The sequence below is a fragment of the Oncorhynchus gorbuscha genome, linkage group LG09, assembly GCF_021184085.1.
Source record: "Oncorhynchus gorbuscha isolate QuinsamMale2020 ecotype Even-year linkage group LG09, OgorEven_v1.0, whole genome shotgun sequence".
Taxonomy (NCBI): Eukaryota; Metazoa; Chordata; class Actinopteri; order Salmoniformes; family Salmonidae; genus Oncorhynchus; species Oncorhynchus gorbuscha.
The window spans coordinates 17,058,747-17,078,221 of NC_060181.1; the positions used below are offsets into that span (position 1 = coordinate 17,058,747).

Sequence of the window (19,475 nt, forward strand, 5' to 3'; positions counted from 1 at the left end):
TAGTAACCCTAATGGTCTGGAGAGAGATAAATACACAGACACAGTTAGTAACCATAATGGTCTGGAGAGAGATAAATACACAGTTAGTAACCCTAATGGTCTGGAGAGAGATAAATACACAGTTAGTAACACTAATGGTCTGGAGAGAGATAAATACACAGTTAGTAACCCTAATGGTCTGGAGAGAGATAAATACACAGACACAGTTAGTAACCCTAATGGTCTGGAGAGACATAAATACACAGTTAGTATCCCTAATGGTCTGGAGAGAGATAAATACACAGTTAGTATCCCTAATGGTCTGGAGAGAGATAAATACACAGTTAGTAACCCTAATGGTCTGGAGAGAGATAAATACACAGTTAGTAACCCTAATGATCTGGAGAGAGATAAATACACAGTTAGTAACCCTAATGGTCTGGAGAGAGATAAATACACAGTTAGTAACCCTAATGGTCTGTAGAGAGATAAATACACAGTTAGTAACCCTAATGGTGTGGAGAGAGATAAATACACAGTTAGTAACCCTAATGGTCTGGAGAGAGATAAATACACATACACAGTTAGTAACCCTAATGGTCTGGAGAGAGGTAAATACACAGTTAGTAACCCTAATGGTCTGGAGAGAGATAAATACACAGTTAGTAACCCTAATGGTCTGGAGAGAGATATACACAGACACAGTTAGTAACCCTAATGGTCTGGAGAGAGATAAATACACAGTTAGTAACCCTAATGGTCTGGAAAGAGATAAATACACAGACACAGTTAGTAACCCTAATGGTCTGGAGAGAGATAAATACACAGTTAGTAACCCTAATGGTCTGGAGAGAGATAAATACACAGTTAGTAACCCTAATGGTCTGGAGAGAGATAAATACACAGTTAGTAACCCTAATGGTCTGGAGAGAGATAAATACACAGTTAGTAACCCTAATGGTCTGGAGAGAGATACATACACAGTTAGTAACCCTAATGATCTGGAGAGAGATAAATACACAGTTAGTAACCCTAATGGTCTGGAGAGAGATAAATACACAGTTAGTAACGCTAATGGTCTGGAGAGAGATAAATACACAGTTAGTAACCCTAATGGTGTGGAGAGAGATAAATACACAGTTAGTAACCCTAATGGTCTGGAGAGAGATAAATACTGGAGAGAGATAAATACACAGTTAGTAACCCTAATGATCTGGAGAGAGATAAATACACAGTTAGTAACCCTAATGGTCTGGAGAGAGATAAATACACAGTTAGTAACCCTAATGGTTTGGAGAGAGATAAATACACATACACAGTTAGTAACCCTAATGGTCTGGAGAGAGATAAATACACAGTTAGTAACCCTAATGGTCTGGAGAGAGATAATTACACAGTTACCCTAATGGTCTGGAGTTAGTAACCCTAATGGTCTGGAGAGAGATAAATACACAGTTAGTAACCCTAATGGTCTGGAGAGAGATAAATACACAGTTAGTAACCCTAATGGTCTGGAGAGAGATAAATACACAGTTAGTAACCCTAATGGTCTGGAGAGAGATAAATACACAGTTAGTAACCCTAATGGTCTGGAGAGAGATAAATACACAGTTAGTAACCCTAATGGTGTGGAGAGAGATAAATACACAGTTAGTAACCCTAACCCTAATGGTCTGGAGAGAGATAAATACACAGTTAGTAACCCTAATGGTCTGGAGAGAGATAAATACACAGTTAGTAACCCTAATGGTCTGGAGAGAGATAAATACACAGTTAGTAACCCTAATGGTCTGGAGAGAGATAAATACACATACACAGTTAGTAACCCTAATGGTCTGGAGAGAGGTAAATACACAGTTAGTAACCCTAATGGTCTGGAGAGAGATAATTACACAGTTAGTAACCCTAATGGTCTGGAAAGAGATAAATACACAGACACAGTTAGTAACCCTAATGGTCTGGAGAGAGATAAATACACAGACACAGTTAGTAACCCTAATGGTCTGGAGAGAGATAAATACACAGTTAGTAACCCTAATGGTCTGGAGAGAGATAAATACACAGTTAGTAACCCTAATGGTCTGGAGAGAGATAAATACACAGACACAGTTAGTAACCCTAATGGTCTGGAGAGAGATAAATACACAGTTAGTAACCCTAATGGTCTGGAGAGAGATAAATACACAGTTAGTAACCCTAATGGTCTGGAGAGATAAATAAATACACAGACACAGTTAGTAACCCTAATGGTCTGGAGAGAGATAAATACACAGTTAGTAACCCTAATGGTCTGGAGAGAGATAAATACACAGTTAGTAACCCTAATGGTCTGGAGAGAGATAAATACACAGTTAGTAACCCTAATGGTCTGGAGAGAGATAAATACACACAGTTAGTAACCCTAATGGTCTGGAGAGAGATAAATACACAGTTAGTAACCCTAATGGTCTGGAGAGAGATAAATACACAGTTAGTAACCCTAATGGTCTGGAGAGAGATAACCCTAATGGTCTGGACACAGTTAGTAACCCTAATGGTCTGGAGAGAGATAAATACACAGTTAGTAACCCTAATGGTCTGGAGTAAATACACAGTTAAACCCTAATGGTCTGGAGAGAGATAAATACACAGTTAGTAACCCTAATGGTCTGGAGAGATAAATACACAGTTAGTAACCCTAATGGTCTGAGAGAGATAAATACACAGTTAGTAACCCTAATGGTCTGGAGAGAGATAAATACACAGTTAGTAACCCTAATGGTCTGGAGAGAGATAAATACACAGTTAGTAACCCTAATGGTCTGGAGAGAGATAAATACACAGTTAGTAACCCTAATGGTCTGGAGAGAGATAAATACACAGTTAGTAACCCTAATGGTCTGGAGAGAGATAAATACACAGTTAGTAACCCTAATGGTCTGGAGAGAGATAAATACACAGTTAGTAACCCTAATGGTCTGGAGAGAGATAAATACACAGTTAGTAACCCTAATGGTCTGGAGAGAGATAAATACACAGTTAGTAACCCTAATGGTCTGGAGAGAGATAAATACACAGTTAGTAACCCTAATGGTCTGGAGAGAGATAAATACACAGTTAGTAACCCTAATGGTCTGGAGAGAGATAAATACACAGTTAGTAACCCTATGGTCTGAGATAAATACACAGTTAGTAACCCTAATGGTCTGGAGATAAATAAAGTTAGTAACCCTAATGGTCTGGAGAGAGATAAATACACAGACACAGTTAGTAACCCTAATGGTCTGGAGAGAGATAAATACACAGTTAGTATCCCTAATGGTCTGGAGAGAGATAAATACACAGACACAGTTAGTAACCCTAATGGTCTTTGTTATATACCCTTTGTTGGCAATGACAGAGATCAAACGTTTTCTGTAAGTCTTCACAAGGTTTTCACACACTGTTGCTGGTATTTTGGCCCATTCCTCCATGCAGATCTCCTCTAGAGCAGTGATGTTTTTGCTCTGACATGCACTGTCAACTGTTGGACCTAACATTGACAGGTGTGTTCCTTTCCAAATCATGTCCAAACAATTGAATTTATCACAGGTGGACTCCAATCAAGTTGTAGAAACATCTCAAGGATGATCAATGGAAACAGGATTTTAAAAAGTTTTATTTAACTTTTGTTTAACTAATCAAGTCAGTTAACTTCTTGCGTCGAGCCATCCCGGATCCGGTATCGTGACTACAGCCTCAAGCTCATTACCATAACGCAACGTTAACTATTCATGAAAATCGCAAATGAAATTAAATAAATATATTTGCTCTCAAGCTTTGCCTTTTGTTAACAACACTGTCATCTCAGATTTTCAAAATATGCTTCTCAACCATTGCAAAACAAGCATTTGTGTAACAGTATTGATGGCTAACGTACCATTTAGCATTAGCATTCAGCATGCAACATTTTCCACAAAAACCATAAAAGCATTCAAATAAAATCATTTACCTTTGAAGAACTTCAGATGTTTTCAATGAGGAGACTCTGTTAGATAGCAAATGTTCCGTTTTTACAAAAAATATTATTTGTGTCGACTAATCGCTCCGTTTTGTTCATCGCGTTTGGGTAAGGAAAAATAATAATAAATAAGTAATTAAAACGCAAACTTTTTTCCAAATTAACTCCATAATATCGACAGAAACATGGCAAACGATGTTTAGAATCAATCCTCAAGGTGTTTTTCACATATCTATCGACGATAAAATCCATCGTGGCAGTTTACTTTCAATTCTGAAGAAATGGAACGCGCATGGATTTACAGATTACGCACACAGGACACCGGGCGGGACACCAGGTAAATCTAGTCTCTTATGGTCAATCTTCCAATGATATGCCTACAAACACGTCACAATGCTGCAGACACCTCGGGGAATATACAGAAAGCGCAGGCTCATTCCTGGCGCATTCACAGCCATATAAGGAGACATTGGAACACAGCGCCTTCAGAATCCGGGACATTTCCTGTATGAAACATCATCTTGGTTTCGCCTGTTGCATTAGATCTGGGGCACGCACAGATAATATATTTTCAGTTTTGGAGACGTCAGAGTTGTGTCTTTCCAAGGCTGTCAATTCCATGCATAGTCGAGCATCTTTTCGTGACAAAATATTGTGCTTAAAACGGGCACGTCTTTTTATCCAATAATGACACAGCGCCCCTATAGGTTCAAGAGGTTAAGAACAAATTCTTATTTACAATGACTGCCTACACCGGCCAAACCTGGACGATGCTGGACCAATTGTGCGCCGCCCTATGGGACTCCCAATCACGGCCGGATGTGATACAGCCTGGATTCGAACCAGGGACTGTAGTGAGATGCAGTGCCTCTTGCACTGAGATGCAGTGCCTCTTGCACTGAGATGCAGTGCCTCTTGCACTGAGATGCAGTGCCTCTTGCACTGAGATGCAGTGCCTCTTGCACTGAGATGCAGTGCCTCTTGCACTGAGATGCAGTGCCTCTTGCACTGAGATGCAGTGCCTCTTGCACTGAGATGCAGTGCCTCTTGCACTGAGATGCAGTGCCTCTTGCACTGAGATGCAGTGCCTCTTGCACTGACTCTTTTTTTAAATTTTAATTTTACCTTTATTTAACCAGGCAAGTCAGTTAAGAACATATTCTTATTTTCAATGACGGCCTGGGAACAGTGGGTTAACTGCCTGTTCAGGGGCAGAACGACAGATTTGTACCTTGTCAGCTCAGGGGTTTGAACTCGCAACCTTCCGGTTACTAGTCCAACGCTCTAGCCACTAGGCTACGCTGCCGCCCCACTGAGATGCAGTGCCTTAGACCGCTGCGCCACTCGGGATGCACCTGAGCTCAATTTTGGGTCTCAGAGGAAAGGGTCTGAATACAAAACATTTCTAAAAACCTGTTTTTTCTTTGTCATTATGGGGTATTGTGTGGAGATTGATGAGGTAGTATAAGGCTGTAACTTAACAATGTGCACCCAGTGCCTTCAGAAAGTATTCACACCCCTTGGCTTTCTCCCCAAAAATGTGTGTTAGACGGAATTTAAAATGGATGAAATTTAGATTTTGTGTCACTGACCTACACACAATATCCCATAATTTACAAATTCATTAAAAATGGAAAGCTTAAATGTCTTGATGCAATAAGTATTCAACCCCTTTGTTATGGCAACCCTAAATAAGTTCAGGAGTAAACATGTGCTTAACAAGTCACATAGTAAGTTGCACGGACTACCTTATCCTTACCCTACAAATACAATTATCTATAAGGTCCCTCGGCCGAGCAGTGAATTTCAAACACAGATTCAACCACAAAGACCAGGGAGGTTTTCTAATGCCTTGCAAAGAAGGGCACCGAAACTGTTATTAATGACACTTTGGATGATGTATCAATACACTCAGTCACTAGAAAGATACGGGTGTTCTTCCTAACAGTTGACCGGAGAGGAAGGAAACCGCTCAGGGATTTCACCATGAGGCCAATGGTGACTTTAAAACAGTAAGTTTAATGGCTGACCTGTAAGACCGATGAAAAACAGGAAGCCACTACAGAGTACAAATGTTCCAAAACATGCATCCTGTTTGCAATAAGGCATTAAAGCATAATCCTAGAAGATAAGACGCTGGGAGGTAAATTCACCTTTCAGCTGGACAATAACTTAAAACACAAGGCCAAATATACAACTGGAGTTGCTTACCAAGATGACATTGAATGTTCCTGAGTGGCCTAGTTACAGTTTTGACTTAAATTGTCTTGAACATCTGTGGCAAGACTTGAAAATGGCCGTTTAGAAATGATCAACAACCAACTTGACAGAGCTTGAAGGTTTACATTTTTTTTTGTGTGTAAATATTATACAATCCAGGTGTGGAAAGATCTTAGAGACTTACCCAGAAAGACTCAAAGCTGTAATCACTGTCAAAGGTGATTCTAACATGTATTGACTCAGAGGGTTGAATACTTAATGAAGATGTATGTGTTTTATATTCCATACATTTGACAAAACATTAGAATGTTTCTTCTACTTTTACATTCGACTATTCTGTGCAGCTTCCCACTTTGTAACACAACAAAATGTCAAACAAAGTCAAGGGGTGTGAGTACTTATATATATCTACACACGTGTTTGATTTACATTCACCCCAGTGCACTAGAATAGGTTATGTCTGGGATGATATATACATGATGACTTATTAAAGGCTACATATGTAACTTCTCTTTCCCTTGTGGCCAAATGCGTACAATGTTTTGTCTAGTGTTTTGTCTAATGTTTCCTCTGTGTAGATCCAGATGGTAGAGAGGGCCATGGAGGTGACAGAGCTGAAGGAGAGTCTGGCTCAGGCCCTCAGAGAGAAGAATCAACTCTAGTGTTTTGTCTAATGTTTCCTCTGTGTAGATCCAGATGGTAGAGAGGGCCATGGAGGTGACAGAGCTGAAGGAGAGTCTGGCTCAGGCCCTCAGAGAGAAGAATCAACTCTAGTGTTTTGTCTAATGTTTCCTCTGTGTAGATCCAGATGGTAGAGAGGGCCATGGAGGTGACAGAGCTGAAGGAGAGTCTGGCTCAGGCCCTCAGAGAGAAGAATCAACTCTAGTGTTTTGTCTAATGTTTCCTCTGTGTAGATCCAGATGGTAGAGAGGGCCATGGAGGTGACAGAGCTGAAGGAGAGTCTGGCTCAGGCCCTCAGAGAGAAGAATCAACTCTAGTGTTTTGTCTAATGTTTCCTCTGTGTAGATCCAGATGGTAGAGAGGGCCATGGAGGTGACAGAGCTGAAGGAGAGTCTGGCTCAGGCCCTCAGAGAGAAGAATCAACTCTAGTGTTTTGTCTAATGTTTCCTCTGTGTAGATCCAGATGGTAGAGAGGGCCATGGAGGTGACAGAGCTGAAGGAGAGTCTGGCTCAGGCCCTCAGAGAGAAGAATCAACTCTAGTGTTTTGTCTAATGTTTCCTCTGTGTAGATCCAGATGGTAGAGAGGGCCATGGAGGTGACAGAGCTGAAGGAGAGTCTGGCTCAGGCCCTCAGAGAGAAGAATCAACTCTAGTGTTTTGTCTAATGTTTCCTCTGTGTAGATCCAGATGGTAGAGAGGGCCATGGAGGTGACAGAGCTGAAGGAGAGTCTGGCTCAGGCCCTCAGAGAGAAGAATCAACTCTAGTGTTTTGTCTAATGTTTCCTCTGTGTAGATCCAGATGGTAGAGAGGGCCATGGAGGTGACAGAGCTGAAGGAGAGTCTGGCTCAGGCCCTCAGAGAGAAGAATCAACTCTAGTGTTTTGTCTAATGTTTCCTCTGTGTAGATCCAGATGGTAGAGAGGGCCATGGAGGTGACAGAGCTGAAGGAGAGTCTGGCTCAGGCCCTCAGAGAGAAGAATCAACTCTAGTGTTTTGTCTAATGTTTCCTCTGTGTAGATCCAGATGGTAGAGAGGGCCATGGAGGTGACAGAGCTGAAGGAGAGTCTGGCTCAGGCCCTCAGAGAGAAGAATCAACTCTAGTGTTTTGTCTAATGTTTCCTCTGTGTAGATCCAGATGGTAGAGAGGGCCATGGAGGTGACAGAGCTGAAGGAGAGTCTGGCTCAGGCCCTCAGAGAGAAGAATCAACTCTAGTGTTTTGTCTAATGTTTCCTCTGTGTAGATCCAGATGGTAGAGAGGGCCATGGAGGTGACAGAGCTGAAGGAGAGTCTGGCTCAGGCCCTCAGAGAGAAGAATCAACTCTAGTGTTTTGTCTAATGTTTCCTCTGTGTAGATCCAGATGGTAGAGAGGGCCATGGAGGTGACAGAGCTGAAGGAGAGTCTGGCCCTCAGAGAGAAGAATCAACTCTAGTGTTTTGTCTAATGTTTCCTCTGTGTAGATCCAGATGGTAGAGAGGGCCATGGAGGTGACAGAGCTGAAGGAGAGTCTGGCTCAGGCCCTCAGAGAGAAGAATCAACTCTAGTGTTTTGTCTAATGTTTCCTCTGTGTAGATCCAGATGGTAGAGAGGGCCATGGAGGTGACAGAGCTGAAGGAGAGTCTGGCTCAGGCCCTCAGAGAGAAGAATCAACTCTAGTGTTTTGTCTAATGTTTCCTCTGTGTAGATCCAGATGGTAGAGAGGGCCATGGAGGTGACAGAGCTGAAGGAGAGTCTGGCTCAGGCCCTCAGAGAGATGAATCAACTCTAGTGTTTTGTCTAATGTTTCCTCTGTGTAGATCCAGATGGTAGAGAGGGCCATGGAGGTGACAGAGCTGAAGGAGAGTCTGGCTCAGGCCCTCAGAGAGAAGAATCAACTCTAGTGTTTTGTCTAATGTTTCCTCTGTGTAGATCCAGATGGTAGAGAGGGCCATGGAGGTGACAGAGCTGAAGGAGAGTCTGGCTCAGGCCCTCAGAGAGAAGAATCAACTCTAGTGTTTTGTCTAATGTTTCCTCTGTGTAGATCCAGATGGTAGAGAGGGCCATGGAGGTGACAGAGCTGAAGGAGAGTCTGGCTCAGGCCCTCAGAGAGAAGAATCAACTCTAGTGTTTTGTCTAATGTTTCCTCTGTGTAGATCCAGATGGTAGAGAGGGCCATGGAGGTGACAGAGCTGAAGGAGAGTCTGGCTCAGGCCCTCAGAGAGAAGAATCAACTCTAGTGTTTTGTCTAATGTTTCCTCTGTGTAGATCCAGATGGTAGAGAGGGCCATGGAGGTGACAGAGCTGAAGGAGAGTCTGGCTCAGGCCCTCAGAGAGAAGAATCAACTCTAGTGTTTTGTCTAATGTTTCCTCTGTGTAGATCCAGATGGTAGAGAGGGCCATGGAGGTGACAGAGCTGAAGGAGAGTCTGGCTCAGGCCCTCAGAGAGAAGAATCAACTCTAGTGTTTTGTCTAATGTTTCCTCTGTGTAGATCCAGATGGTAGAGAGGGCCATGGAGGTGACAGAGCTGAAGGAGAGTCTGGCTCAGGCCCTCAGAGAGAAGAATCAACTCTAGTGTTTTGTCTAATGTTTCCTCTGTGTAGATCCAGATGGTAGAGAGGGCCATGGAGGTGACAGAGCTGAAGGAGAGTCTGGCTCAGGCCCTCAGAGAGAAGAATCAACTCTAGTGTTTTGTCTAATGTTTCCTCTGTGTAGATCCAGATGGTAGAGAGGGCCATGGAGGTGACAGAGCTGAAGGAGAGTCTGGCCCCCTCAGAGAGAAGAATCAACTCTAGTGTTTTGTCTAATGTTTCCTCTGTGTAGATCCAGATGGTAGAGAGGGCCATGGAGGTGACAGAGCTGAAGGAGAGTCTGGCTCAGGCCCTCAGAGAGAAGAATCAACTCTAGTGTTTTGTCTAGTGTTTCCTCTGTGTAGATCCAGATGGTAGAGAGGGCCATGGAGGTGACAGAGCTGAAGGAGAGTCTGGCTCAGGCCCTCAGAGAGAAGAATCAACTCTAGTGTTTTGTCTAATGTTTCCTCTGTGTAGATCCAGATGGTAGAGAGGGCCATGGAGGTGACAGAGCTGAAGGAGAGTCTGGCTCAGGCCCTCAGAGAGAAGAATCAACTCTAGTGTTTTGTCTAATGTTTCCTCTGTGTAGATCCAGATGGTAGAGAGGGCCATGGAGGTGACAGAGCTGAAGGAGAGTCTGGCTCAGGCCCTCAGAGAGAAGAATCAACTCTAGTGTTTTGTCTAATGTTTCCTCTGTGTAGATCCAGATGGTAGAGAGGGCCATGGAGGTGACAGAGCTGAAGGAGAGTCTGGCTCAGGCCCTCAGAGAGAAGAATCAACTCTAGTGTTTTGTCTAATGTTTCCTCTGTGTAGATCCAGATGGTAGAGAGGGCCATGGAGGTGACAGAGCTGAAGGAGAGTCTGGCTCAGGCCCTCAGAGAGAAGAATCAACTCTAGTGTTTTGTCTAATGTTTCCTCTGTGTAGATCCAGATGGTAGAGAGGGCCATGGAGGTGACAGAGCTGAAGGAGAGTCTGGCTCAGGCCCTCAGAGAGAAGAATCAACTCTAGTGTTTTGTCTAATGTTTCCTCTGTGTAGATCCAGATGGTAGAGAGGGCCATGGAGGTGACAGAGCTGAAGGAGAGTCTGGCTCAGGCCCTCAGAGAGAAGAATCAACTCTAGTGTTTTGTCTAATGTTTCCTCTGTGTAGATCCAGATGGTAGAGAGGGCCATGGAGGTGACAGAGCTGAAGGAGAGTCTGGCTCAGGCCCTCAGAGAGAAGAATCAACTCTAGTGTTTTGTCTAATGTTTCCTCTGTGTAGATCCAGATGGTAGAGAGGGCCATGGAGGTGACAGAGCTGAAGGAGAGTCTGGCTCAGGCCCTCAGAGAGAAGAATCAACTCTAGTGTTTTGTCTAATGTTTCCTCTGTGTAGATCCAGATGGTAGAGAGGGCCATGGAGGTGACAGAGCTGAAGGAGAGTCTGGCTCAGGCCCTCAGAGAGAAGAATCAACTCTAGTGTTTTGTCTAATGTTTCCTCTGTGTAGATCCAGATGGTAGAGAGGGCCATGGAGGTGACAGAGCTGAAGGAGAGTCTGGCTCAGGCCCTCAGAGAGAAGAATCAACTCTAGTGTTTTGTCTAATGTTTCCTCTGTGTAGATCCAGATGGTAGAGAGGGCCATGGAGGTGACAGAGCTGAAGGAGAGTCTGGCTCAGGCCCTCAGAGAGAAGAATCAACTCTAGTGTTTTGTCTAATGTTTCCTCTGTGTAGATCCAGATGGTAGAGAGGGCCATGGAGGTGACAGAGCTGAAGGAGAGTCTGGCTCAGGCCCTCAGAGAGAAGAATCAACTCTAGTGTTTTGTCTAATGTTTCCTCTGTGTAGATCCAGATGGTAGAGAGGGCCATGGAGGTGACAGAGCTGAAGGAGAGTCTGGCTCAGGCCCTCAGAGAGAAGAATCAACTCTAGTGTTTTGTCTAATGTTTCCTCTGTGTAGATCCAGATGGTAGAGAGGGCCATGGAGGTGACAGAGCTGAAGGAGAGTCTGGCTCAGGCCCTCAGAGAGAAGAATCAACTCTAGTGTTTTGTCTAATGTTTCCTCTGTGTAGATCCAGATGGTAGAGAGGGCCATGGAGGTGACAGAGCTGAAGGAGAGTCTGGCTCAGGCCCTCAGAGAGATGAATCAACTCTAGTGTTTTGTCTAATGTTTCCTCTGTGTAGATCCAGATGGTAGAGAGGGCCATGGAGGTGACAGAGCTGAAGGAGAGTCTGGCTCAGGCCCTCAGAGAGAAGAATCAACTCTAGTGTTTTGTCTAATGTTTCCTCTGTGTAGATCCAGATGGTAGAGAGGGCCATGGAGGTGACAGAGCTGAAGGAGAGTCTGGCTCAGGCCCTCAGAGAGAAGAATCAACTCTAGTGTTTTGTCTAATGTTTCCTCTGTGTAGATCCAGATGGTAGAGAGGGCCATGGAGGTGACAGAGCTGAAGGAGAGTCTGGCTCAGGCCCTCAGAGAGAAGAATCAACTCTAGTGTTTTGTCTAATGTTTCCTCTGTGTAGATCCAGATGGTAGAGAGGGCCATGGAGGTGACAGAGCTGAAGGAGAGTCTGGCTCAGGCCCTCAGAGAGAAGAATCAACTCTAGTGTTTTGTCTAATGTTTCCTCTGTGTAGATCCAGATGGTAGAGAGGGCCATGGAGGTGACAGAGCTGAAGGAGAGTCTGGCTCAGGCCCTCAGAGAGAAGAATCAACTCTAGTGTTTTGTCTAATGTTTCCTCTGTGTAGATCCAGATGGTAGAGAGGGCCATGGAGGTGACAGAGCTGAAGGAGAGTCTGGCTCAGGCCCTCAGAGAGAAGAATCAACTCTAGTGTTTTGTCTAATGTTTCCTCTGTGTAGATCCAGATGGTAGAGAGGGCCATGGAGGTGACAGAGCTGAAGGAGAGTCTGGCCCTCAGAGAGAAGAATCAACTCTAGTGTTTTGTCTAATGTTTCCTCTGTGTAGATCCAGATGGTAGAGAGGGCCATGGAGGTGACAGAGCTGAAGGAGAGTCTGGCTCAGGCCCTCAGAGAGAAGAATCAACTCTAGTGTTTTGTCTAATGTTTCCTCTGTGTAGATCCAGATGGTAGAGAGGGCCATGGAGGTGACAGAGCTGAAGGAGAGTCTGGCTCAGGCCCTCAGAGAGAAGAATCAACTCTAGTGTTTTGTCTAATGTTTCCTCTGTGTAGATCCAGATGGTAGAGAGGGCCATGGAGGTGACAGAGCTGAAGGAGAGTCTGGCTCAGGCCCTCAGAGAGAAGAATCAACTCTAGTGTTTTGTCTAATGTTTCCTCTGTGTAGATCCAGATGGTAGAGAGGGCCATGGAGGTGACAGAGCTGAAGGAGAGTCTGGCTCAGGCCCTCAGAGAGAAGAATCAACTCTAGTGTTTTGTCTAATGTTTCCTCTGTGTAGATCCAGATGGTAGAGAGGGCCATGGAGGTGACAGAGCTGAAGGAGAGTCTGGCTCAGGCCCTCAGAGAGAAGAATCAACTCTAGTGTTTTGTCTAATGTTTCCTCTGTGTAGATCCAGATGGTAGAGAGGGCCATGGAGGTGACAGAGCTGAAGGAGAGTCTGGCTCAGGCCCTCAGAGAGAAGAATCAACTCTAGTGTTTTGTCTAATGTTTCCTCTGTGTAGATCCAGATGGTAGAGAGGGCCATGGAGGTGACAGAGCTGAAGGAGAGTCTGGCTCAGGCCCTCAGAGAGAAGAATCAACTCTAGTGTTTTGTCTAATGTTTCCTCTGTGTAGATCCAGATGGTAGAGAGGGCCATGGAGGTGACAGAGCTGAAGGAGAGTCTGGCTCAGGCCCTCAGAGAGAAGAATCAACTCTAGTGTTTTGTCTAATGTTTCCTCTGTGTAGATCCAGATGGTAGAGAGGGCCATGGAGGTGACAGAGCTGAAGGAGAGTCTGGCTCAGGCCCTCAGAGAGAAGAATCAACTCTAGTGTTTTGTCTAATGTTTCCTCTGTGTAGATCCAGATGGTAGAGAGGGCCATGGAGGTGACAGAGCTGAAGGAGAGTCTGGCTCAGGCCCTCAGAGAGAAGAATCAACTCTAGTGTTTTGTCTAATGTTTCCTCTGTGTAGATCCAGATGGTAGAGAGGGCCATGGAGGTGACAGAGCTGAAGGAGAGTCTGGCTCAGGCCCTCAGAGAGAAGAATCAACTCTAGTGTTTTGTCTAATGTTTCCTCTGTGTAGATCCAGATGGTAGAGAGGGCCATGGAGGTGACAGAGCTGAAGGAGAGTCTGGCTCAGGCCCTCAGAGAGAAGAATCAACTCTAGTGTTTTGTCTAATGTTTCCTCTGTGTAGATCCAGATGGTAGAGAGGGCCATGGAGGTGACAGAGCTGAAGGAGAGTCTGGCTCAGGCCCTCAGAGAGAAGAATCAACTCTAGTGTTTTGTCTAATGTTTCCTCTGTGTAGATCCAGATGGTAGAGAGGGCCATGGAGGTGACAGAGCTGAAGGAGAGTCTGGCTCAGGCCCTCAGAGAGAAGAATCAACTCTAGTGTTTTGTCTAATGTTTCCTCTGTGTAGATCCAGATGGTAGAGAGGGCCATGGAGGTGACAGAGCTGAAGGAGAGTCTGGCTCAGGCCCTCAGAGAGAAGAATCAACTCTAGTGTTTTGTCTAATGTTTCCTCTGTGTAGATCCAGATGGTAGAGAGGGCCATGGAGGTGACAGAGCTGAAGGAGAGTCTGGCTCAGGCCCTCAGAGAGAAGAATCAACTCTAGTGTTTTGTCTAATGTTTCCTCTGTGTAGATCCAGATGGTAGAGAGGGCCATGGAGGTGACAGAGCTGAAGGAGAGTCTGGCTCAGGCCCTCAGAGAGAAGAATCAACTCTAGTGTTTTGTCTAATGTTTCCTCTGTGTAGATCCAGATGGTAGAGAGGGCCATGGAGGTGACAGAGCTGAAGGAGAGTCTGGCTCAGGCCCTCAGAAAGAAGAATCAACTCAAGGAGGTACTATTAACATTCACCACTTATAACAGTTTTTATTAAGTGCTTTCATAGAGCTACTACTGAAGCCTGCAAGAGTTTATATTATATATTAGATTTTTTTTTACATTTAACCTTTATTTAACTTGGCAAGTCAGTTAAGAACAAATTATTATTTACAATGACGGCCTACCGGGGAACAACTGCCTTGTTCAGGGGCAGAACGACCGATTTTTACCTTGTGAGTTCGGGGATTCGATCCAGCAGCCTTTCAGTTACTGGCCCAACGCTCTAACCACTAGGCTACTTGCCACCCCATAATAAGCCTACCAAAAGCACTGCATTTACCAACCTACTACTATTTATATAGCTTCCTCCCCAATTTCTAGATTCCAACTAATGATACAGTACTGCCATGATACGCTAACCATTTAAATGGTGCAAATGTCATCCTCTGTGTTTGTTTCACCCTGTGGTCAGCCTCGTTTAAATGTTAACTTCATTAGTGCAGGGCTATCTAGTTTATCAAGAGGGGTGAGGAAGAAAGAGGCGAGGGGAGAAAGAAAATCGGTCTTTTCGCAAAATTGTCTGAACGGTTTGCCACAAACTATTTTGACCCCTCTATGGAAAGTTGAGACTCGCGATGGCGTGCTCCCTTTTGCTCTACGGCCCCCAGAAGTGTATTGGGACTCGTCTGAAGTCGATACAGCCGATCTGCCATCTTCTGTCTGTAGCTTTCAAACAGTTTGGGCTACACAATAATATGACCCCTCTGTGAAAGGTGAGACTCTCACGAACACATACATGTTTTGCTCTAGGATGCCCACAGGTCTCACAGGACTCCTCTGAAGGTCTCCCGGTACCAGTTGAAAAAATGAATGGAAGTACAGTACCAGTCAGGTTTGGACACACCTACTCATTCCAGGGTTTTTCATAATTTGTACAATTTTCTACATTGTAGAATAATAGTGATGACATCACAACTATGAAATAACACATATGGAATCATGTAGTAACCAAACAAGTGTTAAACAAATCAAAATATATTTAACATTTGAGATTCTTCAAAGTAACCACCCTTTGCCTTGATGACTTTGCACACTTGGCATTCTCTCAACCAGCTTCACCTGGAATGCTTTTCCAACAGTCTTGAAGGAGTTCCCACATATGATGAGCACTTGTTGGCTGCTTTTCCTTCACTCTGCGGTCTAACTCATCCCAAAACCTTGGATGAGTAGGTGTGTCCAAACTGTTCACTAGTACTGTATATATGGAGAATGTTTAGTGCCAAAAATAAGGGGTTAAATACAGTAAAAATATTTAATGTTTCCTAATCTTTCTTATATCTCTCAGATATAGGATAGACACTTCAGAATAAACGTCCTTTTGATTTTTTTTTTGGGGGGGGGGCTTGCTGTTGTTCCATGTAGTGAATCTGTTATTCAAAGCGTTTGTATGGGCTAATAGCAAAGGCCAAATTCGTATATATTTTGTTGATACTTAAAGGGGTATTAAAATATGAAATCAAATAGCAAAATGATCCTTGTTATGAGTCATGCCCTTCTTTAAAACAATTCCATAAAGCTTAGGGCTTAGACTGTAATGGGCTAAAGCTGGGATCGTTAGTTGCTACATCCATCCTGGACTTAATTTATGATATATACTCATTGATTTTTGAAGAATATAACTTCTAAATGCCTCATGAGTTTAGTTCAACTGTTGAACCCCATCAAGACCCAACATTATTGAAAACATTATTGAAACTATCATTTCGATATGGATGGTCAGTCCTTGCATCCATAGCTCTGTCTATGAATTTGAGTGGTAACATTTCTCCAGGCTTTTTACCAAAACAGAGGTGAGGTTACCTTTTGTTATTGTTTCAGTTAAGGCTAGCTGTTAGTCGGGTAATGTCAAGATGAAACCACGCCCCTTGACATTGGTTTTGTTGCTGGACCTCAATAGAAATAAGCCTCCAGACTTTGTTTTTATCCTCAATAATTTTTTATGTAAATGTTGTCTCCAGCAGGAGCAGCATACTGCTTTTAATTATCCAATACATTTAAATCAACCAATCAAACAAACCCTAAACCCTAAATGATTGGAAAGATTACCTGGTTTTCTTGGGTGCTAATATGTTTTCCAATAATTAGTTTTGTTTTAAGTTGTCTTCACTGGCAATCTTCTCCCCATGCTAGGAGCTGCAGCAGTGTCAGGGCCGACAGAGGGAGCAGGAGGCTGATGGTCAGGTGTCAGAGGTCAAACAGCCTGTGTTGCTGCGCTACCCACTTCCCTACCCCCAGGACCCCTCCCCACCCCCCCTGGTACCACAGAGACCTGCAGAGCTGCAATACGGGAACCCCTACTCCACCGACAACACTCGAGGTAAGACCCACACCTAGCTACACTACATGTAAAAAGTATGTGGACAAATGAGTGGATTTGGATATTTCAGCCACACCCATTGCTGACAGGTGTATAAAATCGAGCACACCGCCATGCAATCTCCATAGACAAACATTGGCAGTAGAATGGCCCGTACTGAAGAGCTCAGTGACTATCAATGTGGCGCCGTCATAGGATGCCACCTTTCCAACAAGTCAGTTCGTCAAATTTCTGCCCTGCTAGAGCTGCACCTGTCAACTGTAAGTGTTGTTATTGTGAAGTGGAGATCTAAGAGAAACAACGGCTCAGCCGGTAAGTGGTAGGCCACACAGGCTCACAGAACAGGGCCGCCAAGTGATGATGCATGTGGCGCGTAAAAAACGCCTGTCCTCGGTTGCAACACTCACTCCCGAGTTCCAAACTGCCTCTGGAAGCAACGTCAGCACAACAGCTGTTCGTCGGGAACTTCATGAAATGGGTTTCTATGGCCGAGCAGCTGCACACAAGCCCTGGTAGTTAACCTCTACAGCATGCAACATTGTGGACGATTCTGTGCTTCCAACTTTGTGGCAGGCCCTTTCCTGTTTCAGCATGACAATACCCCGTGCACAAAACGAGGTCCATACAGAGATCGGTGTGGAAGAACTTGACTGGCCTGCACAGAGCCCTGACCTCACTTTTTCCCCATCAAACACCTTTGAATGAATTGGAACGCCGACTGCGAGCCAGGCGTAATCGCCCAACATCAGTACCTGACCTCACTAATGTTCTTGTGGCTGAATGGAAGCAATAAGCAAAACATCAAGTGGAAAGCTTTCAGAAGAGTGCAAAGGGGGGACCAACTCCATACTCTCTCTCCCCCCTCTGCCCCTTCTCTCTCCCCTCTGCCCCTTCTCTCTCCCCCTCTGCCCCTTCTCTCTCCCCCTCTGCCCCTTCTCTCTCCCCCTCTCCTTCTCTCCCCTCTCCTCTCTCCCCCTCTGCTCCTTCTCTCCCTCTGCTCCTCTCTCCTCCCCTCTCTCTCTCTCCCCTCTGCTCCTTCTCTCCCTCTGCTCCTTCTCTCCCCCCCCCTCTGCTCCTTCTCTCTCCCCCTCCTCTCTGCTCCTTCTCTCTCCCCCTCTGCTCCTTCTCTCTCCCCCCCTCTCCTCTCTCCCCCCTCTCCTTCTCTCTCCCCTCGTTTCTATGGTCTTTCTCCCTCCACTCAGTGGTGAGGTTCACAAGCGCTGTCTGTTGTGCGAGGTGATCTTCCCGCCCCACTTTGAGCAGCGTAGCTTTGAGCAGCACGTGGAGAGCCACTGGAAGGTGTGTCCTGTGTGCTCTGAGCAGTTCCCCCTCCACTGCCATCAGCAGCTCTTCCAGAAGCACATGCTCACACACTTTGACGGCCATGTGCTAAAATTCGCCAACATGGAGTAGCAGGGCAGATGGGGGAGTGTGTGTGAAAGGGAAGGTTTGGATTAAGGGAGGTAAAGAAGAATAAAGGAACCTTTACTCAAATGGGGGTCGAGATGATTTCATTCAAGAAGGGAGATTCCAAATCAAGATGAGAGAAATCATTGGGGGTAAATTGCACTTTGTTGTAAATCGAAATGGAATTAACTCCAGCCTTGGCCTCACACACTTCCACGAGAATATGCTACATTTAAAAACATCAAGGAGTGTGTATGACTTTCTACAAGGGGGAGTTTGTCAGTTTAGGGAACTTACAACAACAAAGAATGTTTTGCGTGAGGTTTCGGAGCCTTGGAGTTCTTTGGTTTTGTCCCATGTTGATGATATCATCACTGGATGTGTTTAGTATCTGTAGGATTCATCTGCGTTAATCAGCCAGTCAATAGTACCTACTTTACAAGACTTGATTTTCAGTTTCTACTCCCAGTGACTCTGTAGCCACTTGTAGAAACAGGTGACATCCAGGGATGTGAGGGAGAGTAGGAGCACGTTGCCCCTAGACACTAATGGTCAGTTTTGCATTTCCCCTCTAATGGTTAAGGTTAGGATTTGGTATACCTGAACCTAGATCTGTGGAAACTTCTACCATGGAGAGGGAAGGGGGGGTTAGGATTTGGTTTACCTGAACCTTGATCCGTGGAAACTTCTACCATGGAGAGGGAGGGGGGGATTAGGATTTGGTTTACCTGAACCTAGATCTGTGGAAACTTCTACCATGGAGAGGGAGGGGGGTTAGGATTTGGTTTACCTGAACCTAGATCTGTGGAAACTTCTACCATGGAGAGGGAGGGGGGGGGGGGGTAGGATCTTGGGAGGAGATAATACTTTATTATTCTGAATGTATATGTGTGTATAACTGGGTGGTTCAAGCCCTGAATGCTGATTGGCTGACAGCTGTGCTATATTAGACCGTTTACCACAGGTATGGATGGCAAAACAACTATTTTTACTGCTCTAATTGCATTGATAACCAGTTTATAATAGCAATAAGGCACCTCAGGAGATTGTGATGTATGACCAATATACCATGGCTAAGGGCTGTGTCCAGGCACTCCACGTTGCGTATAAAGAACTGCCCTTAGTCGTGGTATATTGGCCATATACCACACCCCCTTGGGCCTTATTGCTGAAATAAAAAAATATATGAGAAGTAGAACTATTTCAATTGCTGTTGTGACAATGTACTCCCACATGTTTTAGTCATGACAGATTGATGTTTTACTTCCTGGTCTCCATTCATTGGATAGGCTGACATTCCGCTTCGGTTGATTGGAGGGAAGGTAACTGGAAATATGAACGCTATAGAAAACTACTGTACTCTTGGCTATGGACTC

The 19,475-nt window shown here is 44.7% G+C and overlaps 1 pseudogene; it reads left to right on the forward strand.

Annotated features, from left to right (window-relative positions):
* The window catches only part of LOC124043088, a 70,981-nt pseudogene extending 52,876 nt beyond the window's left edge, over positions 1-18,105 (forward strand).
* The last annotated feature ends 1,370 nt before the right edge of the window (positions 18,106-19,475 follow it).